This window comes from Hevea brasiliensis, unplaced genomic scaffold (genome assembly GCF_030052815.1).
Source record: "Hevea brasiliensis isolate MT/VB/25A 57/8 unplaced genomic scaffold, ASM3005281v1 Scaf7, whole genome shotgun sequence".
In the NCBI taxonomy this organism is placed as follows: Eukaryota; Viridiplantae; Streptophyta; class Magnoliopsida; order Malpighiales; family Euphorbiaceae; genus Hevea; species Hevea brasiliensis.
The window spans coordinates 731,631-752,881 of NW_026615250.1; the positions used below are offsets into that span (position 1 = coordinate 731,631).

The 21,251-nt window shown below is 42.0% G+C and overlaps 1 pseudogene; it reads left to right on the forward strand.

The window, feature by feature from the left end:
- Nucleotides 1-347: 347 nt before the first annotated feature.
- LOC131177670 (serine/threonine-protein kinase ZRK1-like) lies at nucleotides 348-20,532 on the forward strand (annotated as a pseudogene).
- Nucleotides 20,533-21,251: the final 719 nt, after the last annotated feature.

The window sequence follows — 21,251 nt, forward strand, 5'->3', positions numbered from 1 at the left end:
TTCCTTGTCGCCCTCAACTGATTCTGGTTTTTGCATTCTTTAATTTGTTCAATTGAATTTTCTTATTCATGGACATCAGCTTTCTGTTTAATTTTATCAAATCAACTTATCAACTTTAATTAGTGTTACAATCACAATTTTCCATTTTGATCTGGGTTCAAATTTATAGTTCATTTGTTGATGTTTATGCTCTCAAATCCCAAATTTTAAATTTTAAATTTTAAATGATAGTTTCTTGATAATGAGGACCAAATTAAAAGCAGTTACAGGCTTAAATCTTTAACAGATGATTTGATTGAAAAAGGAAGTGTTATATATGTACCTGATGTATGATTCCACTTTAATACATGTTAGAAGTCAGCATGTTTAGTTTATATAGACTGGCAAGGCAAGATGATGAGATGCTTTAGAGGCAACAAGGATGAGATTGAGAGAGAGACATCAGTCATGAGAAATGGAGCAATGTTATTAGAAAAGTCGATTGCCATTAATAATGGCAGAGGTAATCCTATCCGTTCATTTTCTATCCAAGAGCTTAACAATGCAACAAATAACTATGATCCAACTCAAATGTTTTTAACGTATGGAATATACAAAATTTATAAGGGTTTTCTGCAAGACCGCCCGGTAATCGTGAAAAAGTATGAAAATAATGAAGATTACTTGGAGTTCTCTATCAGTGATATAGTGTTTGCATCACAAATGAGTGCGCATAAAAATGTTCTCAAACTCTTAGGTTGCTGCTTAGAGTCCCCAGTTCCTATTCTAGTTTATGAACATGCAGAGATGGGAATTCTAGATCATTAAATTTTAAAGGATGAACATAGAGCCGATTTGCGACCTTTTTCATGGAAGAATAGGTTGAAGATTGCAGTTGATGTGGCTAATGTGACTGATTATCTTCACACTGCATTCCCAAGGCCTATTGTTCATAGAGATATGTCGACACCATATTTTGGCCGATCCCCGAAATCAATAAACTTTGAAATCGATCCCCAGCACCAAGCCTCCATGTCATTCAATTCATTTCCGATCTCTCTTCATAGGGATCAAACCAACGCCCAGTCTCTTTGCCAGCTAATCACATTTCCGATATCTCTTTATAAGAAATCAAAACAGTACCAAGTCTCCATCCTTACTGATCTCTCAAACCAATTATCAAGTCTCTTGGCCAGTCAATCACATTTCCGATCTCTCGTCAAGCGAAACCAAACCAACATCAGGTCTTCGTGCCACCCAGTGTTATTTTCGATCTCTCTTTAAGATTTTGTGGATAATTGTTTGATAAAGTTAAGGTTTCAATCCGGTTTAATGATGCTTACGATCTTAATTGTTCAAGTCAGGTTTCCAATTTCAATAATCTTAATTTCCGTTCGATGTTTGTTCTCTTCCGATCTCATGTTTACAATGTTTTTCCGACTTCTTATACATAGATTAATAGTCACTTTTAAGTTTGATGTTCTAATTGGTTCAAACAGTTAGGCGCTTGTATAATTTAGATACTTTCCGATCTCATCAAGACATGGAACAAAAGAGGGAACTTCATTTCATTTCAAAGTAAAAAATACAAGTCATTCGGCTGGAGGATCACCCCTAGCCTGTTCTACATTTTGTTCACCCTCTCTATCTCCCTCGGCCTCCTCCTCACTATCCTCTTCGTCTTGGGGAGCCAGGTCCACCATCCAGGAAAAGTCCTCTTCGGGATAACGCTTCTTGAGCTTGGCCAAAAGATCCCCATGGGTGTTCACATAAGCACCGGCCTCCCTCGCCACTGCCTCTTTTTCTTTAGTTCTAAGTTCTTTAGTGAGGCGAGCGACATCAGCAGCTCGGAGCGCCCGAGCCTCTTTAAGAACATGAGCCTGCTTGGCCAGTTTATCTTCATAGAACTTCATCTGCCCCTCGATTTCAGCTATGTAATTTTGGGCGGATGAAAGTTGGGCTCGGGTTGAAGCCGCTTCCTGACCCACCTTCTGGATCTCCTGCCTCAAATGATGAGCTTTCTCCCGGATGATATATTGGTTCACCAAACTCTCCATGCTCAGGCTCATAGTCTGGTTCAGGATATCATCGAGACTGTTCGGGGTCAGCCTATTTCAATCCTCCTGAAGGCAGATGGAGGCCCCTAAAACCTTAGCCAAACCCGGATTCTCTTCAACAGTTCGGTTCTTCTCAAGTGAGTGAATCAAGACTTGAGCGCCGCGGGAAAGGGTCCGTGTAGGAGGTTGGGAAGGACCCCCTTCCGCACCCGAAGCAACCGTTGGAGGTAGCGGTTCTTCCTGTCAAGGAGGAGACCGGATCACTTCTATTTCGGGGATCAGTGGCCCCGAGGGTCGGGACGAGCCTCCCTGCATCTCCCCTGGATCATGCCTGGGCGTCTGAGAAGCCTCGGCGCGTTTCATCTCCCGCACTTTTCTGGAGACCTCTCTCTTCCACTTTCGGCTCTCCTTGGAAGCCTCGCCGCTCGCCATGCCTGCACAAAGAAAAAGTCAGTGAGTTCGCTAAGGCCCAAAAATCAGAGATATAGAAAGTATCGAGGCCGAGGTCAGAGAGCTGAAGCCCGCGTTCTTCGCCGGTAATCAGCTGCATTGTCCAATGATGCAGTTCGGCCGTCACCGCATCTAAACAGGAGAACTTCTAAGTGGCCGCTTGATCTTTTAGCTCCATTACCATTATGCCCTTTTCCCTATTCAGGGTGATGCTCTTCGGAAGTGAGGGGCCCAGATGCAGCTAGCTACGTGGGAAACCCTCAAAACCGTTCGGAATCTTGCTCCTCAGAATAAAGAAGCGATTCTTCCAGTTCTTCGGTGAGGAAGGCAGATCGGTAAAAAGCCCGCAATGCGGCTTCGCCTGAAAGAACCAATACTTGTCGTCCTTTCGACAAGTTAGCCTATGTAGCTCGGCGAACACCTTCGCTGTTAGACTGAGTCCCTTATCTCGGCAGAGGCCTCTGAAGGCTACTAGGATCCGCCACAAGTTCGGATGTACTTGGGCTACACATACTTGGTGCAATTTCAGAACTTCCTTGAAGAAGTCATCGAGAGGAAACCGCAGCCCGGCTTTTAATTGTTCTTCGTATATCATGATCATATCATTTTCTTTGAAGAAATGATAGGCTCGGAGATCGCCATGGCATCTGATGAGTTCGTATGAGTCTGTCCGAAGGTTGTATTCTTGGGTAAACGACTGCAGATCGGTTTCTTGAAGGATTGACGGCATCTCATCCACGGGAAGGTTCTCTCCCTGAAGAATGCGTTCGTCTTGAGGGTGCCGCTTGACCACGGGCTAAAACAGAGGTCATCGGAAGTTCAGATTGCCCGCTTGGTCCGACCACTTCAACTTCATCTGACGACCACGAGACGTGAACAGAAGGGGGGCTCGCCACTCTCTGACCCTCGGCGCCGCTCATTTTCAAGGAAAAGAGAAAATTTAACTAAAAGAAAGGAAGGAAAAAGAAAGACAAGCCACTCTCTATCAAGAGCTAAAAGAAAATGTTGACCAGCTGGAAAGAATGATAGCACAGGGGAAACAAGAACTCTTACCTGAATCCGAATATGCCCTGAAAATATTCAACCCCGCTAGACAAGAAGAAAGGCTTTATGAATATCTCAGGAAATGTCATTACATTATAAAGAACCTTCCTGAGCCTAGGCCAATGTAACGAATGCCATATATGAATTATTCGATTAATGGAATAACTTTGGGCCATTGTTTAGCAAAATTGTGAATGAATAGTATGACTCCCGTAGGAACCCCCTCGCTAGGGTTATGCGAAAAGTTGGATGCACCATATGGACAGATACCATAGAGGCGCATTCAATCCAGTCATTCACCGTCAGACTATCGAACGATGCCATGATAAAATTATTGCAATTATTCTTCTGCAGATTTCATTTTTGGCTCTCAGATGCCACTGTATCCTTTGTCCAAACCAGGACCTTTAATTTTTTTACAAAATTCGAAATTCATTAAAAACTTTTTTACTCCCTACAGAAAATCAACATTGCTTCAAACAAAGCAAGTCTAACTAAATAAGCAGTTCAACCAAAGCGAGTGTACTTAACAAGATCGCGAACAAAGAAGATAATGGAATATCAGGAACAAGTCCAGAACCTACAAGGACAAGTGTCTGAGTTGAAAGACCAGGTCTCAGAGCTCATGAGACTAATGAGGGAGATGTCCCAAAATAAGCCTGCCTCAGAGCCTAACTTACCATTACCTCCCCCACCTCCTACAACGGTTGATTCTCATCATGCTTCAACCTCTTTTACCTTCCAGCCACCTATCTCGGATCCGACAATTACTGTCAATCCAAACCCCCTGAATAATGACCCACCTTTCTCCTATTACCCGGCTATCCCAAATGCCGAGCCACACCCTTCAATCCTGATCCCTCCGGTTCATTATGCCCCTCATTTCCCAACTGGGGGAATATCTCATGCAGTAGGAGGAGAAAATAAGACAAGAGAAAACGAGAAGCTATCTGCTCTAGAAGAGAGGTTAAGAGCGATAGAGGGACTGAATATGTATGGTTCAGTTAATGTGGGATCACTGAGATTGGTGCCAGATGTTGTAGTGCCGCCCAAGTTCAAGGTCCCGGACTTCGACAAATATACTGGGAATTCAGATCCTCGCATTCACCTGGCCACTTATATTGCCAAAATGTCTGCCCTGACAGAAGACGATATACTCCTGGTTCACTTCTTCCACGAGAGTCTCTCCGGGGCAGCCCTGAGATGGTGTATTCAGTTGGACAGGAGCAAATTGTGCTTCTGGAAAGATTTGGCCGACGCTTTCTTGAAACAATATAAGTTCAATTGCGACATTGCCCCCACAAGGAGAGACCTCCAAAACCTGGTGCAGAGAGACAGGGAAAGCTTCAAAGAATATGCCCAGAGGTGGAGAGAGAAAGCGGCAGAAGTGTATCCTCCAGTGATTGACAATGAACTGTGCTCTTTGTTCATTGAGACGTTGAAGGCTCCTTATTTCAATCTGATGATTGGGAACACTTCCAATAGCTTCTCGGATATCATTCAAGCTGGGGAGAGGATTGAAGCTAATCTCCGGTTAGGACGATTGCAGGAGGCGACTGAGAATCCTGCAAAGAAAAATGCCAGCTTTGGCAAAAAGAAAGAGGGTAACGTGCATTCCATCACCCGACAGAACAACCACTCCCCATTTCCTCAGAACAACTACCGGCCATATCCTCCTCCTCATGGCCCAACAATTGCCAATGTTCCACCCCCTTTTCCAAATTACCCTCATCCACGCCCACAGTATCCACCACCGATAAACTACCAGCCCATACCACCTCCTCAACCTACTCAACCCAGACCATCTCAAAATAACCCAAGACCACAAAGAAATCCTGATCCACCTCTTTCCCTTCCACTTAGCGAAATATACCGATACCTTGTTGGTATAAATCAAATAGTGTCGATTCCCATTGACCCAATTTAGCCACCATACCCCAGGTGGTATGACGCCAGTGCCCGGTGTGAGTATCATAGAGGGGTGTAGGGGCACTCGACCGATAATTGCGGGGCACTCAGGGGGAGGGTGCATGCTTTAATCAGAAATGGGTGGTTGAAAATCGAAGGGAATGGCTCCCTTCCCAATGTCACCTCAAACCCATTGCCCAATAATGGTATGGGTAGTGGCGTGAATATGATAGATTCAGAAGGAGAAGGGTCAACCTTGAAGATAGATCAACTGATTCCTTACTTTGAGGAAATCTTTACAATTGCAGTGAGGGAAGGTTACCTCTACCCTCAGACACCAGCGCCTGAAGATAATGTGGGATGCCCCTATCACGGAGGAGCAGCCAACCACGAGCTACAAAATTGTGAGGAGTTCAAACAAGAGGTCCAGAACTTACTGTCCCTTAAGGTCTTAAGATGCCAAGCAAAGTCGAAAATGGAGGGGGGAATAAATACAGCCCGATTTGGCCAAAATGCCTCCACCTCTAAACACAGAATGACCTTCTCCGCTCCAGCATCATCACCACCAGTAACAATCATCCGAACCTCGCCCCAGCTCCCAGTCACAAACACTCGTGCTGTGCCCTGGAATTATGATTTCCAAGTCTTCACCCAAGGAGCATCGAGCGGTACACCTGCTCCTAGCCTTGCCTCACCCTTAGCACCTCCTAAACCATGCTTCGCTCCTCATGAGCACTTCAAGATGACTTACACTGGACCTTCTGGTGGTGCTACTCCCCAATCAAACCCCCAACCCGTCACTACCACAAAATCATCCCCACTTGAGCAAGAGGTTGAATTTATAACCCGAAGTGGGAGATGCTACGGGGGTGAAGAGAAAGAAAAGAAGAAAGGGAATGTAAAAATGGGAGAGCCACAAGAGAATACGGAAGAGGAGGTTGAAAAAACGGAGAAAGGAGAACCTACTGGATCGAGCGAAGAGGAGGAGCTGTTGCTTCAAATAATGAAGCAAAGTGAATACGACATTGTTGAACAGTTAAGAAAGACGCCTGCTCGAATTTCACTACTGTCACTGATTTTGAGCTCAAAAGTGCATCGCCAAGCCTTGCAGAAGATCCTGGGTAAGGCCTTCGTTAACCCCAACATCACACCGGGGCAATTCGAGAAGATAGTGGGACAAATTCAGGCATCCAGCTATGTCACCTTTTCAGAAAAAGAGATAGACCCGGCAGGCTTAAAGCACACCAAAGCTCTGCATGTGACAGTAAAATGTAAAGGCTACATAGTTGCCAAGGTCCTCATTGACAATGGATCTGCGCTCAACGTCTTACCCAATGCCACCTTGGCTAGGCTACCGGTCGACCGGTCAAACATACGTCAAAGTGCTATGGTGGTAAGGGTTTTTGACAGTACAAGAAGGGAGGCACTGGGAGACATTAACTTGCCACTCCAAATTGGCGCATGCACTTTCAACGTCACGTTCGAAGTGATGAACATTGAACCTGCATACACCATGTTGCTAGGGAGGCCTTGGATCCATTCAGCAAATGTCGTACCTTCAACCTTGCATCAGAAGATTAAATACATCATGGACGGCAGGATCATCACTGTGAAGGGGGAGGAAGCCATGCTGGTTACCAAGCCGCAATCACTTCCTTATGTGGAAGCAGCTGAGGAATCATTGGAGAGCTCTTTCCAGGCTCTAGAGTTGCAAGAAACTATCCTGAGGGATGAAGGGGCTACGGCTATGGTAGCAAAGGTGATGCTAAAGAGTGGTTATGAAAAGGGCAATGGATTAGGCGCCACATTACAGGGGATTGTCGAACCAATACCAGCCATCCAGAAGGTTGGCCGTTACGGCTTGGGTTATGAGGAAGATGCTCTCACAGATGGACGATTCTGGATGAGAAATATGCTTTAGGATCAAAGGTTTGATCAGAAAGTCGGGAAAGTGAAGGTAGTCCCGAGAATCACAGATGTCTTCACCAAGCGGGTTATGAAAATCTAGTAGAAGCTGAAGAATCGCCCGACGAACCATCTGTTGATGTCATCTATCTCAATTCCTTGTATGAAGCCTTGATCTCACCAATAGCTGAAGGGCAAGAACTAGACAACTGGACAGCAGAGGACATTCCTGTACTCAATTTCGAGTAAAGTACCTTTGGTTATCTACACTTGATCATTTTGTCCATGATGACAAGTGTAATACTATAAATGGACCCTTTTCTTATGATATGAATATTAATGAATTAATAGCGCATTTTATTCTCTTTTCCTTTCCTTTTGAAATCCATTCTTATCATATGTTCCGCTTTCGTTTCTTCAGGACCATTCATCAATTAACACCTAATAATTCAATAGACTCGAAATTCCTCGTTAATTTTGAAATCCCCATAATCGCCATTACTTCAAGCGATTACGAGGAGAACTCGTAGAAGAAAGGGATGAAAGAGATGAACCTTCCTAGTGCCTCATGGGACGAAACGCACACCGTGAATTTAGGCACAGAAGAAATAAAAAGGAAACTTAAAGTTGTGGAGAGTGGAGAATTAGAAGATATGGTCAGTTTGCTCAAAGAATTCCTGGACGTATTTTCATGGAGCTATGACGATATGACCAGCTTAGACCCTCACATAGTGACGCACAAAATTCCCCTAATTCCCGGGACGATCCCAGTAAAGCAGAAGCTAAGAAGAATGAACCCTGACACGCTACTCAAAGTTAGGGATGAAGTCAAAAAGCAGTATGATGCTGGGTTTCTGGAAGTAGTCAAATATCCCCAATGGATAGCTAACGTTGTCCCAGTAATGAAAAAGGACGGGAGAGTCAGGGTGTGTGTTGATTACAGGGATCTTAATAAAGCAAGCTTGAAAGAGGATTTCCCTCTCCCACACATAGATGTGTTAGTAGATAATGCTGCAGGATTGGGCAGATGTTCGTGTATCGATGGGGCATCTGGGTACAATCAAATCCCAATGGATGAGGAAGACAAGGAGAAAACTACTTTCATCACTCAATGGGGGGTATTTTGTTATCGGGTCATGCCTTTTGGATTAAAGAATGCTGACGCTACCTACCAACGCGCTATGGTCACGTTATTCCATGATATGATGCACAAAGAAGTAGAGGTGTACGTGGACGATATGATCATCAAGTCGAGGGAAGGAGAAAGCCATGTGCAGGTGCTAAGGAAAGTATTCGAAAGACTCAGGAAGTATCAGCTGAAACTAAACCCTGCCAAATGCGTGTTCGGAGCTAGATCTGGGAAGTTGTTGGGATTCATAGTGAGTGAGAAGAGAATAGAAGTAGATCCAGACAAAGTTCGAGCTATTCAAGAAATGCCATCCCCAAAAACAGAAAAGGAGGTGCGCAGTTTCCTGGTAAAGTTGAACTACATCTCGAGATTTATTTCCAACCTCACTGCAAAAGCCGAGCCAATTTTAGACTACTCTGAAAGAACAACACCACTCAATGGGATTCAGTTTGTCAAGAGGCTTTTGAGAAAATCAAGCGACTGGCAAACCCACTCAAGAATTGTTCCACGGTGGCAGGAAGGCCGCTGATTCTGTACATGGCAGTCCAACAAAGCTCAATGGGATGTGTTTTGGGGCAGCATGACGATACCGGCCGAAAGGAGAGGGCCATTTATTACCTGAGCAAGAAGTTTAATGATTGTGAGTCAAAGTACTCTTTCCTAGAGAAAACTTGCTGTGTGTTAGCCTGGATAGCAAATCGGCTTAAACACTACATGTTGAATCATAAGACATGGCTCATCTCTAGGATGGATCCTATTAAGTATGTATTCGAAAGCCCATTTGTGCCGGGAAGGATAGCCAAATGGCAGGTCATACTCTCTCAATATGACATTGTTTACATGACCCGGAAGGCAGTAAAGGATAGCGTAATCGCTGATCTTTTAGCAGAAAACCCTATCCAAGATTATGAAGCCTTGGATTTTGAATTCCCTGATAAGCATGTTAACGAAGTGGAGAACAGGGAGAGAGAACCAACTGATGTATGGGAGATATATTTTGACGGAGCTGTCAATTTGTCCGGTAATGGAATCGGAGCTGTGTTAGTATCCCCGGATGGAAGACACTTCCCAATAGCCATCAAGTTAAGGTTTGAATGTACCAACAATGTCGCAGAATACGAAGCCTGTGTGATGGGTTTATAGGCTGCCATTGAAATGAAAGTCAGGAAGGTGGAGGTATATGGAGATTCAGCCTTGATCATTTATCAAGTCAAGGGAGAATGGCAAACCAAGGATCCGAAGTTAATCCCATATCAGAAGTACCTACTGGAATTGATCAAGAAATTTGAAGAAATTTCTTTCACTCACTTCAGTCGGGACAAAAATCAATTCGCGGATGCCTTAGCCACCCTGGCTATCATGGCTCAAATAGAAGAAGGGCAGACGACTCAGGAATTGCAGATCAAAGCAAGGAATGAGCCGGCGTACTGCTTCATGATCGAGGAAGAAACTGATGGTAAACCTTGGTATCATGACATCCAGGTCTACATCAAAACCAGAGAATTCCCTCCAGGGGCAAGCAGAAATGAAAGAAGAATGATCCAGAGATTAGCTTTGAGATACTTCCCCAGTGGCGAAATCTTATACAAAAGGAGCTCCAATGGCGAATTGTTGAGATGCGTGGATACAAAAGAAGCAAAGAGGATCCTTTTCGAAATACATGAGGGGAATTGTGCTACTCATGCTAATGGACATATGATGGCTAAGCAAATCTTGAGACGGGGGTACTTTTGGACCACTATGGAGAAGGATTGTATTGAGTACTTTCGAAAGTGTCACAAATGTTAGATCTACGCAGATCCAATAAATGTTCCGCCTCACCAATTGTTCAATCTCGTATCACCTTGGCCTTTTCAAATGTGGGGCATCGATGTAATTGGCCCCATCAACCCCAAGGCCTCCAATGGGCATAGATTTATCTTGGTAGCTATTGACTATTTTTCTAAATGGGTCGAAGCGACGTCATATGCCCATATCACACAGAACATATTTCTCAAGTTCCTCAGAAATAATATCATTTGCCGACATAGCCTCCCCAGTGAAATCGTCACTGACAACGCCAAGAATTTGAATGGTCCGAAGATTCAGAGATTAAGTGATCAATATAAGATTCGACATCTTAATTCCTCACCATACCGTCCCTAGATGAATGGAGCGGTGAAAGCCGCAAACAAAAATCTCAAGAGAATAATCCAAAAAAAGACAGTCACCTATAGAGATTGGCATGATATGCTTCCCTACGCCCTACATGCATATCGGACCTCCGTAAGGACATCAACTGGGGCAACTCCATACTCACTGGTTTACGGGATGGAAGCTGTACTACCTATTGAAGTGGAAATTCCTTCCCTAAGAATTTTGAAGGAATCAGGAATTGATGAGTCGGAATGGATCCAGTCAAGGTTGGACCAATTGAATTTGCTAGATGAGAAAAGGCTAGCGGCAGCATGTCATGGGCAGTTATACCAGAGAAGAATGGCTAGGGCATTTAACAAAGGCGTTCGCCCACGCGAATTTCAACCCGGGGACCTAGTCCTGAAGAAGGTGCTTCCGAATCAAAATGATGCTCGGGGTAAATGGTCACCAACTTATGAGGGACCCTACATGGTTAAAAGGGCATTTTCTGGTGGGGCCTTGATCTTGACCCACATGGACGGTGAAGAATTACCAAGACCCGTGAATGCCGACACCGTCAAAAGGTACTATGCCTAAAAAAAAAAAAAAAGGGGGTAAGGGTAAAAACCCGAAAGGGCGCTCCTAACAAAATGTGTGAAAGAAGGCGAAAACCCGGAAGGGCGCTTTCTATAAAATGAGTGAAGGGTGAAAACCCGAAAGGGCGCCCCGCAAGAGCGAGTAAAAAAAAAAAAAGAGAGAGAGAAAAAGAAAAAGACAAATTAGGGGTGAAAACCCGAAAGGGCGCCCTTAGAACCAGAAAATGGAGAAATAAGGAAGAGAATAGGGGACCAAGAAAAGGAAATAAACCATAATGGCATGAGTCTTCATCAATGGAGTACTTGAAATAATAGCAGTTAAGAGACTTCAAAGCTAACTACAAGAAATCTGTGAGATCTATCCTTGTACCCTTTATTTTTTCTTTGAAACTGTACCTTTATTTCTCAACCATAATAAAGCCATAATAAAGTCATCCTTTCACTTTGATCTATTTTCTTCACACATTTGCATTTTAATTCATCTTTTGCTTTATCTTTCTCATATACTCACACTCTAATGCTGTTTTCTGTGCGCTATTAATTTGTTAAAATTTGGTTATAAGATTAGGATTTGGATTATTGATAACCTCGTGTACTTTGCTAAGAAACTTGCAGGGAATGCTCGGTAAAAAAAAAAAAAAAAAAAAAAAAAAAAACTAGGGGTGAAAATCCGGAAGGGCGCTTCTAGTCGAATGGGCGGAAGGAAAAGTGAAAACCCGCAATGGCACTTTTTGCAAAATAAGAAGAAAGTCGAGAACAGAAAAGGGGCATCCGGGGAAGTGAGTAAGGAAAAGGAAGTTGTAGGTCAAGTCTTGTAACTCGTCCTCCATTAATCGTTGACCCTCGGGATCCTGTTAAGTACACTTTATTGCGGAGGAACTTCTCGCGTCAGGTTAGGCTTACTTTGTAAGCATTTTAATTTCCAGCATTTAAATTTTTGTTATCAACCTCTGGTTCCTTGATCCAAGTTGATTTTAATTTTCCAGCATTTAAATTTTTGTTATCAACTTCTGGTACCTTGATCTAAGTTGATTTTAACTTTCCAGCATTTAAATTTCTGTTATCAACCTCTAGTTCCTTGATCTAAGTTGATTTTAATTTCCAGCATTTAAATTTTCTGTTATCAACCTCTGATTCCTTGATCCAAGTTGATTTTAATTTTTCAGCATTTAAATTTCTGTTATCAACCTCTGGTTCCTTGATCTAAGTTGATTTTAATTTTCCAGCATTTAAAATTTCTGTTATCAACCTCTGGTTCCTTGATCCAAGTTGATTTTAATTTTTCAGCATTTAAATTTTATGTTATCAACCTCTGGTTCCTTGATCCAAGTTGATTTTAATTTCCAACATTTAAATTTTCTGTTATCAACCTCTGGTTCCTTGATCCAAGTTGATTTTAATTTTCCAGCATTTAAATTTCTGTTATCAACCTTTGGTTCCTTAATCTAAGTTGATTTTAATTTTTCAGCATTTAAATTTTCTGTTATCAACCTCTGGTTCCTTGATCTAAGTTGATTTTATTTTTCAGCATTTAAATTTTCTGTTATCAAACTCTGGTTCCTTGATCTAAGTTGATTTTAATTTTTCAGCATTTAAAATTCTGTTATCAACCTCTGGTTCCTTGATCTAAGTTGATTTTGATTTTCCAGCATTTAAATTTTCTGTTATCAACCTCTGGTTCCTTGATCCAAGTTGATTTTAATTTCCAGCATTTAAATTTTCTGTTATCAACCTCTGGTTCCTTGATCCAAGTTGATTTTAATTTTCCAGCATTTAAATTTTCTGTTATCAACCTCTGGTTCCTTGATCCAAGTTGATTTTAATTTCCAGCATTTAAATTTTCTGTTATCAACCTCTGGTTCCTTGATCCAAGTTGATTTTAATTTCCAGCATTTAATTTTCTGTTATCAACCTCTGGTTCCTTAATCCAAGTTGATTTTAATTTCCAGCATTTAAATTTCTGTTATCAACCTCTGGTTCCTTGGTCCAAGTTGATTTTAATTTTCCAGCATTTAAATTTCTGTTATCAACCTCTGGTTCCTTGGTCCAAGTTGATTTTAATTTTCCAGCATTTAAATTTCTGTTATCAACCTCTGGTTCCTTGGTCCAAGTTGATTTTAATTTTTCAGCATTTAAATTTATGTTATCAACCTCTGGTTCCTTTATCCAAGTTGATTTTAATTTTTCAGCATTTAAATTTCTATTATCAACCTCTGGTTCCTTGATCTAAGTTGATTTGTAATTTCTCGCACTTAAATTTTTGTTATCAACCTCTGGTTCCTTGATCTAAGTTGATTTGTAATTTCTCGCACTTAAATTTTTGTTATCAACCTCTGGTTCCTTGATCCAAGTTGATTTTAATTTTTCAGCATTTAAATTTCTGTTATCAACCTCTGGTTCCTTGATCTGAGTTGATTTGTAATTTCTCACACTTAAATTTTTGTTATCAACCTCTGGTTCCTTGATCTAAGTTGATTTCTCGCATTTAAATTTCTATTATCAACCTCTGGTTCCTTGATCCAAGTTGATTTTAATTTTCTCGCATTTAAATTTCTGTTATCAACCTCTGGTTCCTTGATCTAAGTTGATTTTAATTTTCCAACATTTAAATTCCTGTTACCAACCTCTGGGTCACTGGCCTAAGTGGGTTTTAGTTTCCTAACTTTAATTTTGAGTTTCAAAGTTTTAATCGTCCTAAATATGGGTCTGAATCTTTACATAATTCCTATACGGGAAAACTTTTCCCTTCAATGGAAATTATGTAAAGAGGGGCAGCTGTCGACACCATATTTTGGCCGATCCTTGAAATCAATAAACTTTGAAATCGATCCCCAGCACCAAACCTCCATGTCGTTCAATTCATTTCCGATCTCTCTTCATAGGGATCAAATCAACGCCCAATCTCTTTGCCAGCTAATCACATTTCCGATCTCTCTTTATAAGAAATCAAACTAGTACCAAGTCTCCATCCTTACCATACTCTCAAACCAATTATCAAGTCTCCTGGCCAATCAATCACATTTCCGATCTCTCGTCAAGCGAAACCAAACCAACATCAGGTCTTTGTGCCACCCAGTCTTATTTCCGATCTCTCTTTAAGATTTTGTGGATAATTGTTTGATAAAGTTAAGGTTTCAATTCGGTTTAATGATGCTTACGATCTTAATTGTTCAAGTCAGGTTTCCAATTTCAATAATCTTAAGTTCCGTTCGATGTTTTTTCTCTTCCGATCTCATGTTTACAATGTTTTTCCGACCTCTTATACTTAGATTAATAGTCACTTTTAAGTTTGATGTTCTAATTGGTTCAAACAGTTAGGCGCTTGTACAATTTAGATACTTTCCGATCTCATCAAGACATGGAATAAAAGAGGGAACTTCATTTCATTTCAAAGTAAAAAATACAAGTCATTCGGTTGGAGGATCACCCCCAGCCTGTTCTACATTTTGTTCACCCTCTCTATCTCCCTCGGCCTCCTCCTCGCTATCCTCTTCGTCTTGGGGAGCCAGATCCACCATCCAGGAAAAATCCTCCTCGGGATAACGCTTCTTGAGCTCGGCCAAAAGATCCCCATGCGCGTTCACATAAGCACCGACCTCCCTCGCCACTGCCTCTTCTTCTTTAGTTCTAAGTTCTTGATGAGGCGAAGACATCGCAGCCTGAGCGCCGAGCCTCTTCAAGAACATGAGCCTGCTCGGCCAGTTTATCTTCATAGAACTTCATCCGCCCCTCGATTTCAGCTATGTAATTTTGGGCAGATGAAAGTTGGGCTGGGGCTGAAGCCGCTTCCTGACCCACCTTCTGGATCTCCTGCCTCAAATGATGAGCCTTCTCCCCGATGATATGTTGGTTCACCAAACTCTCCACGCTCAGGCTCATAGTCTGGGTCAGGATATCGTTCAGACTGTTCGGGGTCAGCCTATTCCGATCCTCCTGAAGGCAGATGGAGGCCCCCAAAATCTTAGCCAAACCCGGATTCTCTCGAACAGTTCGGTTCTTCTCAAGCGAGTGAATCAAGACTTGAGCGTCGCGGAAAGGGTCCTTGTAGGAGGTTGGGAAGGACCCCCTTCCGCACCCGAAGCAACCGTTGGAGGTGGCATTTCTTCCTGTCGAGGAGGAGACCGGATCACTTCTATTTCGGGGATCGGTGGCCCCGAGGGTCGGGACGAGCCTCCCTGCATCTCCCCTGGATCGTGCCTGGGCGTCTAAGAAGCTTCGGGGCGTTTCATTTCCCACACTTTTCTGGAGACCTCTCTCTTCCGCTTTCGGCTCTCCTTGGAAGCCTCGCCGCTCATCATGCCTGCACAAAGAAAAAGTCAGTGAGTTCGCTAAGGCCCAGAGATCAGAGATATAGAAAGTACCGAGGCTGAGGTCAGAGAGCTGAAGCCCACGTTCTTCGCCGGTAATCAGCTGCATTGTCCAATGATGCAGTTCAGCCGTTACCGCATCTAAACAGGAGAACTTCTGAGTGGCCGCCTGATCTTTTAGCTCCATTACCATAATGCCCTCTTCCCTATTCAGGGTGATGCGCTTCGGAAGCTAGGGGCCCAGATGCAGCCAGCTACGTGGGAAACCCTCAAAACTGTTCAGAATCTTGCTCCTCAGAATAAAGAAGCGATTCTTCCAGTTCTTCAGTGAGGAAGGTAGATCGGTAAAAAGCCCGCAATGCGGCTTCGCCTGAAAGAACCAATACTCGTCGTCCTTTCGACGAGTTAGCCTATGTAGCTCGGTGAACACCTTCGCTGTTGGACTGAGTACCTTAGCTCGGCAGAGGCCTCTGAAGGCTACTAGGATCCGCCACGAGTTCGGATGTACTTGAGCTACACATACTTGGTGGAATTTCAGAACTTCCTTGAAGAAGTCATCGAGAGGAAACCGCAGCCCGACTTTTAATTGTTCTTCGTATATCATGATCATATCATTTTCTTCAAAGAAATGATCGGCTCGAAGATCGCCATGGCATCTGATGAGTTCGTATGAGTCAGTCCGAAGGTTGTATTCTTGGGTAAACGACTGCAGATCGGTTTCTTGAAGGATTGACGGCATCTCATCCATGGGAAGGTTTTCTCTCCCTGAAGAATGCGTTCGTCTTGAGGGTGCCGCTTGACCACGGGTTGAAACGGAGGTCATCGGAAGTTCAGATTGCCCGCTTGGTCCGACCACTTCAACTTCATCTGACGACCACGAGACGTGAATTGAAGGGGGGCTCGCCTCTCTCTGACCCTCGGCGCTGCTCATTTTCAAGGAAAAGAGAAAATTTAACTAAAAGAAAGATCAAAACCCTTACCGGAGTGTGATCGGTGTCGGAAGGACTTGAAAAAAATGAGAGAATTTCGGAATCGCTCGCGAGATGCTGAAAATGACATAAGGGAGCAGCTAGCTGACCCATCCCCTATTTATACCCGTCTGAGCATTTAATGCTCACAGAGTCCCAAGCGGCGCATCGGTTAGCGGGATTCGCTAGCTTTTCTGACACGTCGCACGAATATTCCAGAAACTCCATGATTAAATAAGGGAAGATCGGCTAGTTAAAGATCAGCGAATTAAGGCGGATGTTTAGAATTGCAGATCGGTTAAGGGCTGTTCAGTTGGGAATCGGATCGGATAAACACACTAGAGATCGAAAAAATAATCAATGTAATAATAATAAAATGATAATTGTCAAAATAAAATTTCATTTCCAAAAGGTCAGATTACATCATTTGGGCGATCTCTAGAGATCGGATTCCATTAGAGGTCAGATTACATCATTTAGGCGATCTCTAGAGATCGGCAGTACATCCTATCTAGTAAAGGCCTATGTCAAAGCCTAGTCTCGTGGCTGAATCAAAAGATGTGTTTGATCAGGAAACCGGCCATCGACATCGGATAGATGTACAGCTCAGATGGGGGGACTATGACTCTCATGAGGATAAGAGAGTTCATCGTCAATGTTATCGCTCAGAACCGAACAGCTGTCAGGACACCCAATGTGGTGAGAAGCCAAATGAACTTCGAAGGACAGTCACCAATAATAGGAGGGAAATTAGCAGTCTTCTCGCCCGAAATCTATTCGCCGATTACATCAGTCGACCGATTCGAGGTCAACACAATCAATATTTTCTATCTGGGTCGGTAAATTAGTCCGGTTCTCTCACTGTCATCAGAGGTGGCCATAGTGATTTCCTGATCACCGGAGTCATAAATTTTCAGTCGATAAACAAGGTGAACAGCCGGAAAAAGATCAAAAGCAGCTATCATGGCCAGGATTGTTGCCGGAGCGGCTAGAACAGGAAAAGTGAGAAAGAAAGAGGAGAAAATCAAATGCGGAAGGGTTTCTCATTGAAGGTATATATAGAGAAGGTCTGAGCATTTATTGCTAGCAGAAAACGAAGCGAACGCCTCGGAAACCGAAGGAATAAATGCTTTGACTGAACCAGCCCGGATAAAGGAGAAGACTCTGGAATGGGAGAGATCGGGAGAGGGGGCTCGGTATGAGGGATCGGAAAAAGATCGTATTAGAAAGGTCAGAAGGGATGGGAGATCGGAAAGCAAAGAGAGAATAAGACAACTTCCAATAATCAGAGTCGAGGTAGTTAAAGCGTTGCAAACGAGATCTCCACCGCATGCCTCATTTGCATAATCGCTCACATTGCTGACAGGAGCCAAAGTATGTCATGACAGTCCTGTACATCCCAATCTTCACCGTTGATCTTACTTGTAAGGACAAACCTAGAGCCCTTGGATCAAAGAGAAGACGATAAGATCGGAGCTTTTTATTCCCAGCCCTTGGATCTCCCTTGACAAGAAAATTTTGAGCCGTAAGATTAGAAAAGAGAAAGGACAAATATTCTGAAAAGGATCTCAGCCGTTCATTTTGATTCTCTTTAATTCTCAAACATCAGATCATGTCCTTTAAAATCCAAACCTTCCATCTCCCTCAAAAAAAATCTTGTCCCTTCATTGGGAGCACCCATTTCCTATAAATACCTGCATGAAAACTGTAGAAAAAGGGAGGGAGAACACAAAAAGGGTGGTGATTATAGTGGAAAGGCTCTGAAAATTGACTTAGCTTTACTACTCTGCTATTTTTAAGCTTTCAAAATAGAAAAAACTTCAGAAACCAGTTTTCTAAAGTATTTTCTTTGAAGGAGTGTTGGACATTGAAACCCTTTATTTTCAGTTTGTTCATTGCTCCGCGATACCCTCTCTTAGTTTCAGTTCTGCTTTCATCATCTTTATATCCAATCTTATTTTACAAGCTCAATCCCATTCAAGCCCGGCTATTTTCATTTTGGTTCGACTGCATTTTAACTTGGCGCTCTTCATTACAAGGCAAGCATTAGTCCCCAGATTATTGGCACGCAGCTCTACTATATTTGTGACTCCATAGTTAGTTTGATAGATCCAACTCTCTACAGGTAAGTGTTTGAACCGTTGCTTTACCAAGTGCTCATTTTTTTTATATTTATTTTCTTTGTTTTCATACTCGTAATTTTCGTCAAGTTTATGTTATGTTAAAAACCCCACGAAGGTGGTTATCCTCCTGAGTTTCTTTTTTGTTCATCCGCACATGTCATTTACCTTTTTCTTAGCCTTTATTACCTTCAAACGTGGGTGTTTTGGTCCCGAGTAACGTATAGGTAGTTTGGTGAAATGTTGATAGCTGTATCTTAACACGAAAGTTTCTTCAAAATAATAAATGTTTGGATAATAAATCAGAGGAGAATTATGAAGTCGAACCATTAGACTAGCTCAGAAGATAACTGGACATAGTGGGGGATCGAAGTAAGGTCGAATCCCAGACTAGCAAACAAAAGAGATCGAATATTGCATGTCGAAAGGTACTGATAAGGTGATCACATAGGAGATCGGTAAAATTCAGTCTTGCATCCTTTCCTTAGCTATAAGGTACCAATGGGATAAGAGAAAGCCTTGTTCGGGTCCCCGGCGTTTTTGGATGCCAGAACCCTTAGTCTTAGGTTCTTATGATATGTAACTGTAATCAAATTTTAAGAGGTCGGAAAAGTCCTTACCCGGCTCTCATTCAAACAAAAAGAGATCGGAGGAGAGTTTTTATCTGATTCTCAATCAAAAATTTTAATAAATATTTAAAAGAGATCGGAGGAGAGTTCTTATTCGATTCTCAATCAAAAATTTTAATAAATATTTAAAAGAGATCAGAGGAGAGTTCTTATTCGATTCTCAATGCCAATTGTAATCAAATATACAGAGATCGGAGAAGAGTTCTTATCTGATTCTTAAATCAAATTTTAATAAATATAAAGAGATCGGAGGAGAGTTCTTATCCGAGTCTCAAATCAAATTTTAATGAATATACAGAGATCGGAGGAGAGTTCTTATCCGATTCTCAAATCAAATTTTAATGAATATACAGAGATAAGAGGAGAGTTCTTATCCGATTCTCAAATCAAATTTTAATAAATACGCAAAGTAATCCCATAAACGAAAACCGCTACGCAACATCAATTCACTAAGGTCGTCTCATTTACTTATGTATCTGGGTAACCCGAAAACTAGTGAAAAATTAAATATTCCCTTTTATCAAAGGGATTAATATCTTTATCCTAACCCAACCCCTCCCTAACTATCGATTTTAATTTATAAAGAGCATAATGTTAAATCTGCTTGCCATCGTAGAGGGACGAGGCGGGGTGCCTAACATCTTCCCCGCCCGTATACGGACCCCGAACTTAGAATCTCTGTTTTCGAAGTGGTTTCATTCTAATTTATTTTCACAAATGGTTTCCTTTAATTTCCCTCAAAATTAAAGTGGCGACTCCTCACTCTTTCCCACTTCGGTGAGTATTCGTCCAAGCGACCGCAAAATACCTTGCGACAAGATATCAAATCCAGACATATCCTGCTGGATGAACAGTACAGGGCCAAATTGAGTGATTTTTCATTTTCCATATCAATTCCAGAAGGTAAAACCCACATAGAGACGGAACTTGTGATGGGGACATTTGGATATATAGGTCCTGAATATCTTTTAGAAGGCAAGTTAAGTGAGAAGATTGATGTTTTTAGTTTTGGTGTACTAATGTTAGTGCTTTTGACTGGAAAAAGACCGTCCAATCGATTGGATTATGGCCATCTAGATTTGCATTTGGTGGATTTTTTCATGAAATGTATGGAAGAAAACGAAAGGCTAGTCACGCTTATAGACCCTATAATTGTTGAAGAAGGGACATGGTCTGGGAAAGAGCAGCAACTCAAAGCTTATGCAAGGCTTGCCTTTCAATGCATTTTCAACCCAGTTGAGGAAAGGCCAGAAATAACTGATGTGGGCAAACAACTCAGACAGGTTTATCAATCCCTAGTTTCTACATGTGATCGTCAAGACTAGTTATTTTCTTTATTCAACTATACCAGCAGTGGTCAAATGTATGACTCTTGTTGATTATTAAATATTGTCCCTTATATGGACTTGTAGACTAGATTATATATATGTATTTATATGGACAGGCTTTCAAACTTTTCAATAATTTTGACAAATGGTGTCAAATTAGCCCTCAGGATTGTTTAAAATGCAAGCAATTCAGACTTGCCAATAACCCCAACTCTGATGATTATTCTTTTTTTTTTTTTAAATGAATCTAATCTTCATTGGAAGCTGCCTGATGAGATAGAAAACGAATATTTAACATTTTTTTTTTGAGGAAATTCAATACAATTAATTAATAATAATAAGAAGCTATTGCTAGTTGCTGGCATAAATGGACAATCGTACTTTGACCATCAGAATTCGATCAGAAGGTAAGTTTAATGAGAAGATTGATGTTTATATTTTTGATGTACTTGTCTTGTTGCTTTTGACTGGAAAAAAAAGGCGCTGAATACATATGCTGACGATCCAAACGATCAATTATTGGCGATCTGTTTCAAGAAATATATTGAGGAAAATGAAAGATTAGACGAGCTCATGGACCACATAATTCTTGAAGAGGGGCCATGGCCTGTGAAGGAGCAGCAAATACAAGCTTTTGCAAGACTTTCACTTCAAATGCATTCGTGACCTTGGTGGGGAGTAGCAAGACTTGCGATGTTGCTCTAACTCAACTGTTA